Source organism: Anser brachyrhynchus, assembly GCF_964034855.1.
Source record: "Anser brachyrhynchus genome assembly, chromosome: Z".
Classification (NCBI taxonomy): Eukaryota; Metazoa; Chordata; class Aves; order Anseriformes; family Anatidae; genus Anser; species Anser brachyrhynchus.
The window spans coordinates 1970795-1989277 of record NC_137697.1 but is presented as its reverse complement, the minus strand read 5'-3'; the positions used below and the strand labels follow the sequence as shown (position 1 = coordinate 1989277).

The following is an 18483-nucleotide window of genomic DNA, read 5'->3' as shown; positions in this document are numbered from 1 at the left end:
GCTCTGGCCTTGCTGAAATCAGACATAATTTTTTTTTTTTCAGCTCAGCCAACAGGGATCATTTTTTCATCCTAGTTTTGCTCCTTTGTTTTTCTTGTCATAGATCATAACAGGGAAATGCTACACGATGGAGACATCCTTTCATGACGGAATAATTTACTTGACCTCAGTAGTGTAATAACAGACTCAACCTCATCCAATCAATAGTAGAGTCCTCCTAAGCAACGAAGCTGCACAGTTTCCAAACAGAACAACAAAACAAAAAAAAGGGATATACAAGTCTGTATATGTTCTGGAAGATGTGATAGGCATCAGATTCTTTCCCTTCTATAGAAACAGCAGTTAAGTATACCTTTGTCATTGGATGCTTTTTATTTCTGTCTCTGCAGTCTCTCCACAGTGCTTAGTGCCCCAGTTTGTACATAGGTAACATATCTGTACAGATTTATCTTCATAATTTCCTCCTCTTATAGTTATCCTCCTTGTTCAGCACAGTGGAAATTGATGGAAAAAAAAAAAAAAAAAAAGATGAAGTGACTTGTCCAAGGTCATTTCAAAAGCCTGTGGCAAAACTAGTACTAAAACAATTCCTGTGCTCCAAGTCTCCAAACTGTATGTTAAACACAAAACCTCAGAGCTGCTCTTCCTGTTCTTGTGTTTATCAGTTAACAAGTACAGAACAACTGGGATATTATAAACAAGTTACACACTTACTGATTACTTAATTATAAAAGTAACAGCTCGCCATGTTACATCCCTAGTTAAAGCAGTAAGGACAATCCATGTCGTATCTGAGGGCAAAGACTTTGCTTCCATTATGTCCTTCATATCTTTACAAACACTTTAAAACAGACAAACAAACAAAAATTTTAATCCACCTGGAGGGAATTTGAAAAAAAAATATAGATGGAAAGTAAACATTTTTTACTGAGAATCAAACACCAACCTCCCATCAGTGCCTGTGGAGATCTTCTTCCAAATCCATTTGTAAGTTTTGAGATAATGAAGGTGTCACTGTAGATTTACAAGAAGATAGTATTCCATGATGAACTTTATCTTAAAATAACTGTAAGCATAATTATCTGACATAAATGAGCCTCCAGGGAATAAATTTTCTTGAAAGATAACTGTCCCTAGTTCTCGCACAAAAGCATCTTCAGCAGCTACAGTGTACTGCAAAAAGCATCAAGAATATGTCTTTTGTCTCTCTATCTGCCTTCAAAATATTAACGTTCCATGCAAATAATGGCTGCTGATGCCAAAGGGTTGTATACAAAATGGACATTCTTACTCAAAGAGACCCCTTCCATTTTATTCCTTTTTTTTTTTTTTTTAATTTTATTGTGTAACTTCTATCCGAGTCAACGCAGATAATGAGTTAATCAAAATAGATCAGACAGCTTCCAGCACAGCACTCTACAAGGGCAAAGTTCATAATTTCTTTAGGGAAAGGAACCATTTAAGAAGAATTGAATGAAAAAGAGACCTAAATTCAAGCTAGATGTGGGTGTTAGGACACTTCTGAAGTAATTGATATGTGTTAAAAGAAGGTTAGGAACTGAGACCAAAGTACAAACATGGCTGTTCTGCTGCTGTTACTCTTGCTAAGGAGAGGCAAACATGTCCACAGATGGAAAGGTTTGTCCTCACTGCACTCCATTCAGACAAGGTCTGTGTGCAGCATGGAAAGTCAATTACCTTGCCTTTCATTTCACTTCTTCCTGGGAACTAAATTACCGAGCAGGAGCTACACTTGATCTTCTCCATTGAAGACAGGCCCTCTGAGCATTCCTTTCTGATGTCAGGTTCACCCAGCACCGTCAGATTTTAGTTAATGAAAGTTAAGAATAAGTAAGAGATGAGATGGTGATTGTTTGCTTCCTTGACTCAGAACATAGGAGAGCGGTCGTATTGTTGAAGCTTTGTCGTAGGAAGTAGAAAAGCATTCCCTGCCACACACTGCCTGTGGGATGGTCACTGCATTCATCGCTTTCTCACTTCTTTTTTTGTAAAATGAAGATATAAACATTCTTCCTTTGCTTAGACTGCAAGATCTCAGCGGTAGTGGCAAGTGCAGTGCACTTCAGTGGCTGCTCTTCAGTGGGGTCTCTGGATGCTGCTGCACTTAGAGATCTGAAGATCACAATATACTGGAAGCTACAATTAAACAAAAACAAAAATAAAACAAAAAAAAAATAAAAAAATAAAACCAAACAAACTAGACAATGACATCTTGTCTTTGCAGCAGCTGTGGTGGTAGCCATTAGTTTTTAAAACTCAACAGCATTTATGTGTGAAGACACAGAAGGTTATTGGCTTTCTTTTCCTACTTCTTTTTTTTTTTAATGAGGATTCATATGTTACGGAAAATAAACTTGATGTCTTGAACGCTACAGTGGATTCAATAGGGATTCTTCTGCATAGCACCACTGGTGACAATCAAGCAGCAATCACCAATCAATTCAGTTTGTTTGGATATGTCAGCATTTTCTGAGGCAAGCAGACTTGCCAAAATAGAAAGGTAAAGGTAAGTTGATATGATATGCATGTTGTTTGAATACAGATTTACAGAATGGGCGATAGGATGCTATTAAGGTGTTTGGGGGAGTGTGTGGGGGGCATTCAGTCTTGTGTTTCAAGACAGGTTTCTTAAATGAGGCTGACCTATTCCTTCTTAGATCAGAGGAGGTAAATGACCTGATGCTCCAAGAAAACCAGTGTCATTGCAGCTTTTTAAAAGGTCCATGTAGTCTCGGTGTGCTCATTTGCAGTAGAATTTAAATGAAAAAGTGTTTCAGATCAAAAAGTGTTTCTGATCAAAAAGTGATCACAGTGAAGCATCTGTAAAATGAGATAAGCTATGCTGTGGATGGGGTTTCAGTCTGAGTGAAAGAGCTTTCTGCACTGAAAGCTTGAGAGTCTTAACTTTCACTCTGACACTAGCTTTCAAAAATAATAAACAGATTTTTAAAATGTTAAACTTTTCTGGCAACTGTTTTTTGTCCTGCCTGAGAAGGTTGTGATTCACCTTCTGGATTCTTCTGGCTTTCAGAGACATGGGCCAATAAAAATCCGTCAATGTCTTACAAGTAATGTAGTCTTCCCACAGACCTGATGTTACCTCAAATCTTATTTTAGCAAGATTTCTTTCCATCCGTGTTGTATAGTAAAGTCAGAGTCTGTGAGGTCAGAAAAACTCCAAAGGTGACAAAAATCCTTCTGTGGTTGCTTCTTACCAGATCTATCTTGTTCGGTTAGCCTTGAATTGGTTGCTTTCCAGCTCAATAGTATCACAAATGGCTGGGTGCCATCCTCAGCAGGGGTGAAATGTAGAAAATGAACAAAATCACACTGGCTTTGCTTTTATTAAAGGCAGATACCAAGCAAGATTAAACTTAAAGATGTTGTGTTCATCAGATGTCAGACTATTTCCAATTCTGTTAGGCAGCACTTTATAAATGCTGACTGTAATGCAATTCTGGAAATATTTGGGATCTAGGTAAATACTTCCAGCTATTTAGTGCAGCAGAGCATATTTGATGTGTAAGGATTCATCTCATGAAAGTTTGACTAGCTAAAAGTTAGTTATCTGTTCTTAAAGTTTGACTAGCTAAAGGTTAGTTATCTATTCTTACCTGGTTACCCTGCAGTAGGTGGAAAGGTACCCTCAGAAGGATCAAGCACCCCACTCAGTGCCTGTGTCTTTCCATTGATTACACAGATAGTACACATGGCTGGTTCAGAATACACATTTTACTTTTAGGTCACTAAATATAGCAGAGACGACTCTTGTGTAATGATCATCTGGTATAGCCACTACTGACTACTCTTCAATGCACCAGACCAGTCTCTGAAGTCACTGCTGTAATAGGTAAAAAAGGCTGTTAAAGATGCAAAGCAGCATTTGTGGCAGGCTCACAGACGTATCTGTAGTGGTCTTCTAGGTCAGCCTAAATAAGCTGGTATATCCCCACATGGACCTTACACAACTATCAGAAATGAATGCCCACATACCAGTCCTAGTGGTCAGTAGAAGCATTTTTCTCAATAAGTCTTCTTTTCACAGCTCTCATATCAGAAAACAGGGAAATAAAGATCATGGGTGTTTTTTTCTCTTATTTTTTTAATATATATTGATCCACCCTGTTTAGGTGACCAACAACTGACAGATATATTTTCTGAGGTTATGAGAAGCACTCTATTAAGATCTTATACTGTTGCTCTAAGTCCTCCTTTGCTTGGGTTCAGCAAGGTTGAATGTCTGCTTGATAGAGTCCTACTAATGTTTTTAGGAGATCTCACTAAATTCTGGGCAAATAGGTTAGGTACAGTAAAACTGCTAACTGCACATTAACTCTGCTCCTGAAATTAAGTTTTTTGAGCCAGATAGTGGTGTGGAATAGATTGGAGCATAAATCCTCGTGTTTTGTGATATAAACCTACCATTTGCTGATGTAGGCTGGTAAGAAATTTCCCCTCTGGGCAACAATTATCCATAAGGCTTGGAGCTTGAGAAATCAGGTATTATACGACCTCTGGTATTCTATTGTATCAGCTGTGAAAATCAAGAGAAGGGTAATATTTGCTGTCAATCCCCCAAATGAGGTACAACCCACTAACAGATCAAAGTCCTCTAAACCTTCTAAGCATTTGACATTATTTATTATTATAGATATACTATTGACTCTCCATACTTTTATATGCACTGGCCATACAAAACAATTATGAAAATATGCAATTGAGAAAGAGGAAGCTATGAACTCGATGGATTTTGAAACTACTTTATTAACAGAGAAATGCAGTTATGCCAGAAAAATGTTGCTAATGCAGAGGAAAGAAAACTGCCAACCTTCTGCATTAGTACAGAAAAGCTATGGAAGTGGCTTGACAGGTAGAAGAAATTATCCTAGTAAAATATGTAAGTAAAAGAAAAAAAATGAAAAATTTGTATGCATAATTATTTTCAATGTCCAGTCAGCATTGTTGCTAGTGGTCCATATATTCTTTCTCATTCAACAGTATTTCAGAAGACAGCAGTGGAGACAAGACCAAAGAAGTCAGAATATAAGTACATGAGAAGACTATAAATTACATGATATTTGAGATGAGAAAAGAAGAAAAAAATTATCTGGGAAAAATTAAGTTTTATAATAGTACATCAGTAATTGATACCCTGGAACACCAGAAAGCTCTGAAAGAGATTTTGTAAGAGCAGCAAATGAGATACAAATTTGCAATGCAACATAACTTAAAGAAAGTTCCGTGCACTTTTGATATTCATTAGCAGGTGTATCTTATAATAGGTTAAAAAAGGCTATAATTCTTTTCCTTCCCGAAAACACGTAAACATGGATTGTCTACTAGTCTCTAGAGTTGTTCTGTGTGGGCAAAGCAAATGCAGAGTTCCACTTCTTATCCCCCAGAACTTTTCAGATTTGTTTGTTTGTCCTGTATTAACTTGGAGCCGCAGCTTAGATGTTAAATGACAGTTTTATATTTCTATTTAAAACAAATGGACTTTTCATTTTAAGCTTGACAGAAAAAAAAAAAAAAAAGGTAATTATTCTAATGTTGTGCTTCCCGTTAAACCTTTGTTTTTTTTAAATGCACAATACAAAAATGGATAAAGTTACAGCTTGTACGCTTTTTTTTATTTTCTGTGTAGTTTCTTTCATCTAGCTTTTTAAAATTTCTTCAGTTATAGAGAAATAATACAGTAGCAAAATGAAGCTGAAGTACAATGTCTTGATATTTTTAATTGCTCTTCTGTTACCAGAAAGTAATGAAATGTTGAAGCCCTCATGTTTCTTATTATTTGCCCTTCTAAAATTGGAGAGAAATGAGAAATCGATGGCACATTACAATGTAAAGGACAAACAAATAAAATAAAAAGAGAAAGTAAAGGGAAAATAAAGAGGTAAAATAAATACTCAAATGCTACAGAAAATTTGGGACCCTGGAAGAAAAAAAAATAAAAATAGTGACAACCTGATGTTTTAGCTAAAAGATAAATATGAATATTTTAAAATAAGGTTGAATACAATAACAAATAGCATATTGCAACTACTTATCTTTAGTAATTTTTTTATTATATATATATACTTTTAATATGAGAAATTAGTGTCAAACAAGCTGGACTTGATTTATTCATCAACATGCTTGGATCAAAAAAAAAAAAAAACAAACAAAAAGCAGAAAATACGTAAGTATTACTAAAACTAAAGTAAAGATGTTTAAATACATAGGGTCATGTCCATATGACTATATTAAAGAAAAAAAAATCTTCAATGAAACTTCCATTACAAAATCAAAAGAAAATGTTTTACTTGTGTTAAAGTCCATTAAATAAGTAAATAGGACATTTACCTGAATTATTACCTGATGAGAGCTGGCCCAGGACCCCAAATAGCAAAAAAAAAAAAAAAAAAAACTTTTCAGGAGCCTTTATTTGTCTTTTTATTGGTGTCAGTAAACTTACACTTCTATTATCCTAACTAATCATTGTTAGCTAGATAATTATTAAATTATTTCATTTATATACTGATCATAAGACTTAACCCTAAAATTTTTTGATGTTATTAAGGCTACTGAATCTCCTATGATAATAATACCTAAAGTGAAAACCTAAGTGGAAAATAAAATATTAGGTTTAATTTATTTGTTATAGCACTCTCTCTTCAGCAACCTGTTACAAATACTAATTTCAGCAGCTGCCGCTGATTATACTCTTATTTCATTCATGTGTATTTGTTTGATTAGTTCACTGGTGAAGTTCTCTCTGTCCTTTCATAAATTACAGCAAATAATGAGACTCTGAAAACATCTTGATGTAACAAAGTCGATTGATTTTTTAAAATAATAAGTTCTTGCATTTGTTCACAGATATATGGATTTGCTTGACTACCCTGCTTATAAAAATAGTCTATTGCTGATGCACAAAGAAACTACAGTAAGTGGAGCATGCCCATCATGTAATGAGTATGGCATTTGCTTTCTGTATATATGTCTTCTTTGCCTTTCCATATTTGTGTTCACATGTATTCTTGTAAAGAAGGAGTAAAATATATATAAAAAAGAATCACATTCTGAGTGATAATGCTGCTGCTTTTTTTTTTCTCTTTTCTTCTTTTTTTTTTTTTTTTCTCTTCCTTTTTTTTTATTTTGGGAAGCTTAACTTGTCAGAAACATCAGTTTGTAATTTGTTTGTGCATGTGTGTTTTGTTGTTGTTGTTTTGTTTTTCTTTTCCTATTAAAGGGGGGGGAAACAGAAGTTAAATAAAATAATAAGTGAAATCAAAGTCTATGTGAATTTCTCCAAAAAAAAAAAAAAAAAAAACAGCTTGAAAATAGAATTAACTATTTGTGGTTTTCTATTGTGCAGTAGAAAATATACATGGAATGCTAAACTAGTAACTTGTTTTTCTGTAAATACTTTCCTGGACAATCTTTGCCATGTTTTCTCAAAATTGTGACTTTATAACATTATAATGTAACCATATAATTACAGTTGAATGGATAAATGCACTTTAAAAGATGAAAGATTTGTGTTTTTTTTTGTTTGTTTGTTTAGTTTTTGTTTTTGTTTTTGTTTTTGCATTAGGCTGATTTTTCTAGATGAGGCTAATGCATTCTTACATTCTTACGAATGTTTCTTAATTTTTCCCATGAATTTTTTAGAAATTAAACTTTTACCTGGTTTGGGGAAAAAAATGAGAAAGTTATATCATTTTTCTTTACTTTTCTTTTTCACAAACATCAAATTATGTAATGTTTAAACATTATATAATATTGATTATGCAACAAGGCATTTGACTAGAGTTATGTAGGAAACATCCATTTTCTTTTCTAGTACTCTAGTAGAACAGAACTAATCTTGTTTTAACTTTCATGTATATGAATGACTAGATAGAAACACAGACTATTGAGAATTTCAAAGCTGGATCACAATTCACAGAAGGGTGAATAAAATAAATAGCATTGGAAATGTTGATTGTTTTTAATAGTGGTTATATAACAACAGGTTACTCTCTTGTACAGAAGACTAAATCCCTGTATTCTCTATAAATTTTTTTATCCAAAAATGTCCAAAAGAAAAGTTTTGGTTTCAAACCAAATGTACCAAAATATAGCAGCTCCAAATAGAAATCTGAAACCTGCATACATACAACAATCTGCTTATAAAGAAGAAACTAATCATAATGTTACAGGGTAAAATCATCTTTCATAGAAAAGAGAGCCAGAACTGGACAGTTGTTCATAGTAACTTCATAACAAAAGTGGCACCTTTTATATATTTGATAAGTGTATGCAGAGGAATCAGAATTGCAGAGCAGTGAATGGCTAGAGGGATGTGGGTAAAAGCTCTTTGCCATGGCTAGGTTAACACGAGAGTTGAACGCAGTCCTACAGCCAAGCCAAACAAGCCAAATGTCACAAGCTTTGATGATGTCCAACACATTCACATTTTTCTCCTCACTTGGAGACAGAGGTCCATATAAACTGAAGTGCATATCCACTTCTGATTTTTCCTCTTGAAATTCTTGTTGAATTGCATGGAAAATTAAGTGCTTTCCAACAAATAAAAATCCCTCTGTTTCCACATGGAAGATGCACAGATTGAAATCATTGTTATTAAACCTGCCTGTTGGCCCAATGTGATTGAGATATCCAAATTCACTCAATGCTGACTTTGTAAGCCCTTCTTTGGTCGCTCACACAACCTTGCAGCAGGTGACTTCTGCACAAATCACACACACAGACTGTGGCTTAGGCTGTCAGTTAAGCCACTGTGAACCTGAGTGGTTTCATCTTAGCAGTTTAAGCATCTCAGAAAGTTTCATTCCTCTAACAGCAAATATTTAATTAAATAGAATATTATAAAATAAATAAATGCATCTGTAAACATGCTGGAGGGCAGAAGGACATGTTTTTATTTATACAATTTTAATAAAAGATATGTTTCTAGTTAAATCCCTTTGTGAATGATCTAATATATAAAATGCAGTACAAGAAAGTGGTGAGTCTGTGCACTAAAGCTTTAACGAACTTGGCACTTTCAGTTCAAAAAGATTATTGTCTCCTTTGTTTTTCTTCTTGTCCCTTCCTTAAATCCTTTAGGACAGAACTTAATAAGAACAAGCTTTGCCTTTCTGGATAAGAGCCAGGATTAATATGACAAGAACCAAACCAGGCCATACAGAGAAAGGTGGAAAAAAAAGAAAAAAAATAAAATTAAAAAAAAACACTATTTGTGGAAGAAGCTGAGTGGTTTGTTTTGTTTTGTTTTGTTTTGTTTTCTCGATCTGTATTCTCTACCTAATGCCTCTAAGTTAAACAACTGTTTGATTTGAAAAAAAAAAAAAAAAAACCTTTTTAATATCCTTTCTGTTATAGTAGTTTAATATTTTGTCCTTTAAAAACAGCCTCTGGAGGTCATGTCATCCATTTAAATATCTAATAACTTTAAGAGATGTGCCTAAATCTTTGGTCCCATGACAATGAATCCCGGTGTCTATTTGCGCTGTGCGTAGAAGTGTTTTTCTTCATCAGTTTGTTTTTAGTTAGCTCTGTTTCATTTAATTTCTCCATGGTCTTGATACTGCCTGGAATAACATCTGTTTGCATGTTTCTGGCTTCTGAGAAATGTTTTTGCTGTACACCATCCCAGTATTTCACCTACAAAAAGCAGCATAAGAAACAACTGGAGTTGATTAAAACCTTGTATTTATGCTCAGCCTCAGGGATCAGACACCGAGATCTCATTGTTCTGCTCAGTCACCTTCCAGCATGAGGTCTTGCAGAGAGCTGTAGAGCTGGTGGTATGCGGGCTGGTGCAAGTCTCACAGGGCTCCATGCAAGTTAACACAAGGAGAGCACACTGCAGGGTTTAGCCAGTTCTCCCTAGAAGGTTTTGCAGATGTACTTCACACCAGAGTGGCACCAGGGCTGTTCCACTTTGTACGTGACCACTGCTGGCTTCAAGGAATTCACAATACACGCAGCTGGCTGGCTGATTCTTTCCCGTATTAAATGTATGAATAAAAACATTTGTTTTCCTTCTGGTTCAAACAAACACCTCCCCCTCTTCTTTGCTTTTTTTAAACATTGAAAACTTTTTATGGTGATTAAAATTGTCCTTGCTTTCACATAAAATAATCAGTTTAGACTTACTTTTCCTGCTGTGAAAACAAAGGGTTATAATACTTCACAGTCCTAACTGCAGCAGGAATGCCTAACTTCCCACTGCAATACCAAGCAAACCTTTCCCTAGGATCACATGCTATTTAAATTGTTTCATTTTCTCCTGGTACAAGCAGAAGCCTCATCAAAACTGTGAATTTCAGATAAGCTTTTATCAGACTTTTGCTGTAACCATCTCAGAAATGAGCTGTCATCAGCAAATTTAATCTGTCTCTGCCTGCTTTAATTGTTAGCACCATTTCAGCCAAATCCTTCACAGTCTTCATAGCATAGAAAGTTTCTTTAAGACTTTTAATTCAGTCAGCAGAGATTGCACACAGTATTTATTTTTTTCGTATTTATGACTTACACAGTTAAAAAGGTGGAGGACCTTGACTGAACAGTCAAATTATGGAAATGCAACTGCATCACTGGTATTAAACACCGAGTCTGAAATGTACAGCTGAGGAGAACCCTGACAGCAAGAATAAAGCTCTGGGAGATATTTTACTTTATCTGGAGTGAGGATAAATAGAAGCATATTTTCTTTACTGCTGTGTGTCATGGAATTTTATTGGTTATATATGAGTAATTGCATAAGGTGCCTAGTCTTAAGCAGGCTGAAGACAAGAAAGATGGCCTTACACTTAAAGTTGTTGCAGGAGGCCTCAGCAGAACTGGGTTGTCTCTCTCACTTTGCCACAGGCTTTCTGTGTGACCTTGGGCAATTTACTTTGGCCTGGATTCTCCGAGGATTTTGTGATATAACAATCTTTGGAGTCTGGGTGAATGAGGTGCTCAAGTGCTTGCACATAGCTGACCCTGTGTGCCTGGTCCTACCCATGAGCACTAATTATTACCGAATTTTATCTGCCAGTTGGTATCCCAGACATCAAGCACTGTGAGATCTTCATGCCATTCCTCAAAGGCAGCTACAGCCCAACACTCCTGATTAGGGATTTTTTGGTTCTCATCCAAAATTCTCTCGCTCTTCAGCTCTTTTTACAATTCATTTATCAACATGTTAAGTAACATGCATGCAAACTAAACCAAAAGGGGTTTCTCTTACTTTTCTCCAGTGAATACTGTGACAATTGACTCATAAATCTAGAGCTAACTAGATGATGTGTACTGCACAACTAGGTAAATGGGATATATCTACATATATACAACAGTGAGAGACTACGATTACAGCTCTGGACCTTCCTGACATAACATATTTTTTTGTGGTTAACTTAGGCATTCATAATACCTAAGCTGTTGCTTCATTATGATAGCAATTACAAAAACTTCCTAGGCAATCTGTTCCAGATACACTTAAGCACTGGAATAAGACATCTTGAATTGTTATCCCTGGATAGTTTTAAACTTAAACAAGTATCTCCCACAAATGTAAAATATAAAATCTTTGACTGGGAAAGAAGTGGCTAAGTCATGTCAATATCAGTAAATCTGTGATTCTTGGACAGTGGTGGTTCATTAAGCAATAATAAGCAGTCCTAGCTGATGACTATAGTCAGTATGTGGTGGGAAACTATAAAGCAGTGAATTATATTTATCTAATTAAAAAAAAACCACTAATTAAACTAATTTGCTGAGTTTGGCCTGTTTCTCTTTATTATTTCAAATGGTTGGCATTTGTATTTCTTTATTTTTGTGAAACTTGTTTTCCTATATGAGGATCTTGCAGAGTCCGTGGTAATTCGTTTTTATTTTGAAAGTGTGCTTGTTCATTTGGTTGTTTGCTTTCGATAATTACATCCCTCCTGCCATATCGTTCCCTTTTGTAAACTATGGGAGTTTAACTAACACAACATGATTTGCAAATTCAGATTATTCTAAATGAATATGCAATTTTAAATTCACTTTGTGCAATTTCAAGCATCCAAGTTTATAATATGCTTTTGCATCCATGCCAATAAAGATCAAATCTGAATGCTCAGAAAAAGTGAAGACAAAAGAATATTTCTTCAATTCATCTGATTGGAGCCTTTTATTTTGACCCTCAGTGACAGCTGTGTCTGATCTTGCCACAAGCTTTATGGCTCTAACACAATTTCTCTTGTTGAGAAGAAGAATTTGAGATTGGAAACGTGATGTTCCAGCCTTCCTGGTTTGGTTAAGGCAAGCCCTAGAATTCCAAGAATTGGAAGTAAGTCAGAATCAAAAATTTTCTTCTCCAATCCATTTAAAAACGTAAACATATGACAGGAAAGTGAACAGAATGAAGATCAGTATTTCATCCACATATGGGTTCCTCCAGAATGTATCTGACTTCACATCTGCTTTGAAAATCAAAAGGAGTCTCCAAATTCAGTGGATGAAGGGAATGTCCTAAGTACCACAGATAAAATTAGACATAATTTCTGGCCCAGTAGAAAATTATGTCTATTCCTCAAAAGTAGCTCATGCCTTCTCATCTACACTATATCCAGCACGATATTAGAATATCTGGGCTGTAGGGGAATTTTTGATAGTCCCTGGTATTAAACATGTAGCATGCAGCCTATAAAATTAATGAGTCTGTATGTTATGAATTCAGTCACAAGGTACCTCCTTTTTCAGAACATACAAATACTGAGACCAAACAAACAAACAAACAAGAAAAAACAAACCAACAAACAAACAAATGAAACACTGCATGTGTGGTTGAAAATATGGAATAAATTCCAGTACAAAATCTCCTGAATACAGAGAAGTATCAATGGTTAATACAGTCCCAAAGGAAGTCAAGTCCAATAAAGTGATTCTTGTAAGTTGTGAAAAATCCCCAGAGGAACTGCCTAGGGAGTTATTAACATGATGATAGCACATCTTTCTCGTGTATAAGAATGGATCCAACAGGGATTCTTGATGTCACAACAATCTCTTATTGATATCTCTATATTAAAAAACTTTGAGTGGAAACCTGCTGACTGTACCTAAACTGTCTCAAGCAATACTGGTCAAAGTCAGTAGAAGTCTCTCCATGACTTCATGGGGCTGTTGCTCAGAATCATAACACTGTATCTTGCCATCCCTCTTCTATTCCTCCCAACTCACTTGTCGTCTCATTTCTTTGCCCAGTTGTCCAGGAATTAAACAATACTGGAAATGCTTTTGTGGCATTCCTTACATTTTTGCATCAAGCCCTACACAGTCAGATCTAGGAAGTGCAGGGTTCTCTCTTCCTCCTAGAAAACAAAATAATGGATAAGGCTAGAAAGAGCAAAAACAGAGACATAGATACATAGTCAATATAGAAAATATCTGTATATTCCACCTGTATGTAGACTGAACTGAAATGACCTGTGGCATAACCAGTATTCTGTCTACAGATCCTTATTCCCCCAGTCATCCAGACTGGGAAGCTGGCCAGGCCCACCATGATTCAGATTTGCTGATATGCCTTTCTTCTTTTGTGAAAATCAGTGCACAGAAGGGAAGGGAAAGAGTGAAAGATTTGGGACGGATTCAGGTCATTTTCCAACAGAGAGACAAACCATAGCCAAGATATAAATAATTACCTGAGTCTAGAAGTGTTCTTAGGCTACCTTGTAGACAGAACCTGTTTGTACCAAATGTACTGTTCATATAAGAAAGCTTAATGTCACTGAAAACAATAATGCTTTTAAACAACCCAGTTGAAGAGCTACAGTGTACTGATATGCTCTGCAAAAATAAGAATTCATAAAATGTTAGGTCAGAGGATGCCATTACAATTCTGGAATAATGCTGGCTAGGGGACTTCCTGACTACAGGCTTGTTCCAACTCCAAGACAATGTCTTTCTGTAGACAAAACAGGAAGCATCTAATCTTCACTTAAAAATCTCCACTGAATAAGAATCCACCACAACTTTAAGCTGCTCTGCTGATCAATTAGCCTTACTGTATTTTTAGGTCCTATTTCTTACATGAATTGGTTTCAAAGAATGAAGTTACACAAACTAGACAGCAGAGGATTGACCAGCATGAAAGATGGTTTTGCTTCCTCAGTACTGTTCCCTCTTTACAAAGCAGGATTAGAAGCCCCCAGGCCCCTCAGCTCAGACCTAGATACCGTGCACCTCTTGCATGGGCAGATCATCAGCTTCCATATTGACATTTAAACACTGAATTCCCATGCCTTTTCCTTCTGAAGACATTTTTCTTCTAGCTTTGAAGATTACAATGCAAAAAAGAAGCATTACAAGAAATAAAACACAAGAAAAGTAATTATTTGATGGTGCAAATTTTTAATAAAGTGTTAATCTAAGGATTTCAGCTGCCCACTTTTATAAACCTTTTGGATGCCTATAACTTATTTACCATAATAGTCACTCAGTCCTTGGTGACTTAATTCTATGCTGTTCTTTTGCATGTCCCATCTTCCTGTTTTTTGTGTGTGCATGTTTTTTTTGTTGTTGTTGTTGTTGTTGTTGTGTTTTTTTTTTTCTCTAGACAATACGACTCAAAAGTTTTCATGCATCTCCTTGACAGATACAAACATTATTCCCATTGTGTCCTTACTGAATGAAAAATTTAAACTGCAGAGCTGGCATTGGAAGATTGACTGGATTCTAAATGAGCTTTCTGATACCAAATGTAAAACTAGAGGGAACAGAGCACTAGTAATGAAGTGAAATACAAGGTTAAGTATTGGAAACTAATTAGTGAGTTCATCAGCAACAACTCTTTGATGGTCTGAACTGCTTCCAGAAAGATAAGGATACATTGTTGGAGAAAACAATTAAATCCCATCCCGTACTTGCATAGAATTATTTCATATTCACATGCAAATCCAAAGACATGGATACACTCAAAATACTAATGCAATATAAATGCATAGACAGTGTGTTTTTCTTCTTGTTTACACCACTATGAATCAGAGGTAAATTAACAAGAGGTTTACAATACAAAACTGCTGTGATGCTAAGGAAATTCAGACTATCAGTCTCTGTTTTCATCAGCCTTGTTATCAGTAGTAACTTACTTGCTTAGTATTGCCATAACTAGGAATCTGAATATAATATAGATCTTTGTTGTTGTGGATAGAATGTGAACACATAACTACAGTCAGAATCTTCTACCAGAAAAGTGTGCTCACACATTCAAATAGGTGGACAAACAGACCATCCATCAGCTTTCCAACTAAACCCATGTTAACTCCCACATTCATTTTGTATCAGTGTGACTCCACCATAGTTTCCAGTGGTTTATACAAGAAGTTTACTAATTCCATAAACATTGTGGTAAATCCCTTATTTTACTTCATTCCTCTTGGACTATTTAGTGGCAAAGGACTAAGGCCAAATCCAAATTCTCACTGGGGAATTCCTTCTGCATTCAGGAATGACTAGCCCCTATCCATCAAGTAGGACTGGGTCTTTTTTTCCCTTTCTCCAAATAAACTCACCAGCTCAACATGTTAAGGAATCAGGCTGGCAGTAAAAAAGGTGGTTGATTTTCTGCACATTAGAGTTGCTACCTGGCTCTTTTACCCTGCCTCTGCATCTGGGACCCATGAAGGAAAAGTCTGAGTTGGAGCTTGGAGCAGGCAGAATCCCTGACATTGTCATCACCCCTGGCACATGGGACAGATATCCCGACAGGAGTTACTACTGCTGCAGGGTAATACAAACAGTGCTGCCTACATGCCTATAGCAGCACAGGTTCCTGCAGAACTCCTGCCACAGCTGTCACCTCACAGCAACAGGGGCCTCTGCCGACAGCCACTGGGTTCCTGTACTCACTGCAGTCACTGGGAGTTTACTCCCTGGCTGATTTTCCTCTCTTGGTGAGGAGGAAGCACAGCTTTGCTGAAGTCGCCTTCTCTTGCAGTCTGCTCTTCTACACCACTTTGCATTTCTGCATTTTGTCCCCAGGATGGGACTGCCATTTCACTGACTCACCTCTCTGGTGACACTCAGATAGCACAGGCTGGTACGTGAGCACAGAATGGTCTCCCATTCTTCCTTTCAGAGAATAATGGGCTGTAGAAAAGGATTTATTGTTCCTGGGATAATGCTATGTGATGACTAAATTTGGTGAGGAAATGGCCATCCAAGCATTACTGTAATAATGCAAGCACTCATTTATCTATCCTTTGATGAGGTTCCAAAGAGCCTAATCAAGTTAGAGACTCTTTATTGTTACTTTTCCTAGTCAGGATTTTGACAACTTATTTGATGTTTAAAGCAGGATGTTTTTAACTATTAGTTTGGTTTTCATTTTGCAGTTTTTGACTTAGTGAAAAATGAGACTGACTGTAGCCACATGATCCTGATCTTCAGTACGTGCCAAAAAAAATTGTGCAGTTTCCGGGCATCCCCTTAGGTCCTAAGTAATGAAGATGGTAGCTTGGATCTGGGGGTAAGACTGGGGTTTATAGTGCCTGAGTGGAGCAGGTTCAAGGATCTAAATCAGGTAAAACTCATACAGAAGTCTCCAGACTAAGTTCTCTATATACTCAGCGGGAGGAAGCATGCATCAGCAGGAGAGGAAACAAAACATGCCCAAAGTAGAAAGTACTGGGATTTTCTGCCTTGTCCATCTCTCCTCCCAGTCACATACCACATTCTTCTGGGAATCAATTCATCACAGACTCTGGGAATCTGAAGAAAATGACACTGCATAAGTGAATAAGACTTGGGGTCTTTTTGTGAAGGAGTAGTGGAGCTCTGCATGACTTCTTCCCTTTCCAGATGAGATCACGTGAACACAGCACAGTAGAAGTCACAGAAATTTACTCACTACACTGGCTATTACAAAAAATAATAATGCAGAAAAACAAAAACAAAACCATCACCAACAACAAAAACACTATTACTAGAAGTTCCTGAACAAATATGTTTGTGAATTGCAAAGGTATCTCTGAATCAGTGCCTCCAGGGCATGTCTTCCCTGCAGGGTAGTGTCACAATGTGCTGCTTTATGTATAGTTTGTGAAAAGCTCAAAGGTAACTCTTTATTTATTTATTTATTGGAGATAGTACTTTTTCCATAGCTATATGTACCAGCAAAGTCAGAATTGGGGTCCAGTTTCCTGAGTTTCTCTGTCAGGCCTTGAGCTGATTCCAGGCAAGCTGCCTCTCAGACCACCTCCTGTGCCTGAACTTTCTAACATATTTCAGTACACTGATCAATACAGTTCTTTTTCCCTTCCCAAACACAAACTGCACAAGGTGAAAAAAAAATGCCACTGAATTAATATTTATTTTGCAACATAAAAGAGCCCTGCACTATCTACAAATAGTCTAATTAATTGGGATTAATTTCGTGTGCAAAGTTTGGCTCTGAAGGTGTTGATGGAGTAATACATCAAAGAGGCTTCACCTCTGTAAAAAATCAATGCTAAAGTAACCTTGATTACTGTCTCTGTTGATGTCACACGTAACACTAATCAGTCATGGTTTGCACTGAACACTATTATGAACAAATATTATTCGTTCTCTTATTGGCATTTTTGAGACCCTGGGATAATATTCACTGCAGTTCTCTAAGAGGAGGTTTTCACCTTAGGGAAATTGTACAGGTTGCTCAGTAGCACATGGTCCAAAAGAAAAATTGAATGAATCTGAAAATCGAAAATAAGGGGACATACACTGACATGGCACAAGGAGACACTTGCCTTCCTCCCTCTCCCCTCTCCCTTCCCTCACTATCTCCTTCCCTGCCTCCCTGCCCACCTCCCCTCCTCCTTTCCTTCTTTGACCTCCTTCTCCCCCCTCTTCTCTTCTTTCTCTTTCCTTTTCTTGCCCTTTTCTTCCCCTTTTCTTTTCCTCTCTCCTTGCTTTGTCACCCCCAACTCAGAACTAGAAAGTACATTTGAAACAGTGGCAGGTTTCTGGAGGGAACACTTTGTAATACAAGAGAGTGATCTCTAGAGATGCTGGGTCTGAAATACCTGACCTGTGAGATATCTAAGCCCAATACAACCAAACAAAACCTCAGAGTGAAAGCACCTCGCTCACCTTTAATAAGGCTCGCTATCGATTTTTGTGATTGCTACTTTTATTCTTCAGAGCAAGCAAACATCTGCCACCCAGCTCCTGCCCTTCTGTCCCCTCCCTTTTGATTATTCTTAATATTTTTCAGGCCCTCAGGATACCTTCCTCTCACCCTTCAAGTTCCTGTTACTAATTTAAACCCATTTATTTCAGTGGTATGGCAAATTCATGCTGCTTCAAGCACCCCCTGAGAACAATTTCTGTATTTATATTGGCTTCAGGGCACTGTGAATGGAACCTTCAAGTACTATCAGGACCAGATAGACATCTTACCAGGGCTCTCTGCAAGGTGCACCTTGGCTATGATTGTACTTGAGTGGCAATTCTCCCTGGTTT

At 36.7% G+C, this 18483-nt stretch overlaps 1 long non-coding RNA gene across 2 annotated transcripts; it reads right to left on the bottom strand.

Moving 5' to 3' along the window:
- Positions 1-238: 238 nt before the first annotated feature.
- On the bottom strand, positions 239-6599 carry LOC308185929. 2 transcript variants are annotated; one of them, XR_013943830.1, is made up of 4 exons: positions 6367-6599; positions 4444-4555; positions 3636-3862; positions 239-2157 (listed from the first exon to the last, which is right to left on the bottom strand). It is a non-coding gene; the product is annotated as an uncharacterized lncRNA (long non-coding RNA). The 2 variants fall into 2 exon arrangements; XR_013943831.1 differs by lacking the exon at positions 3636-3862.
- Between the last annotated feature and the right edge of the window lie 11884 nt (positions 6600-18483).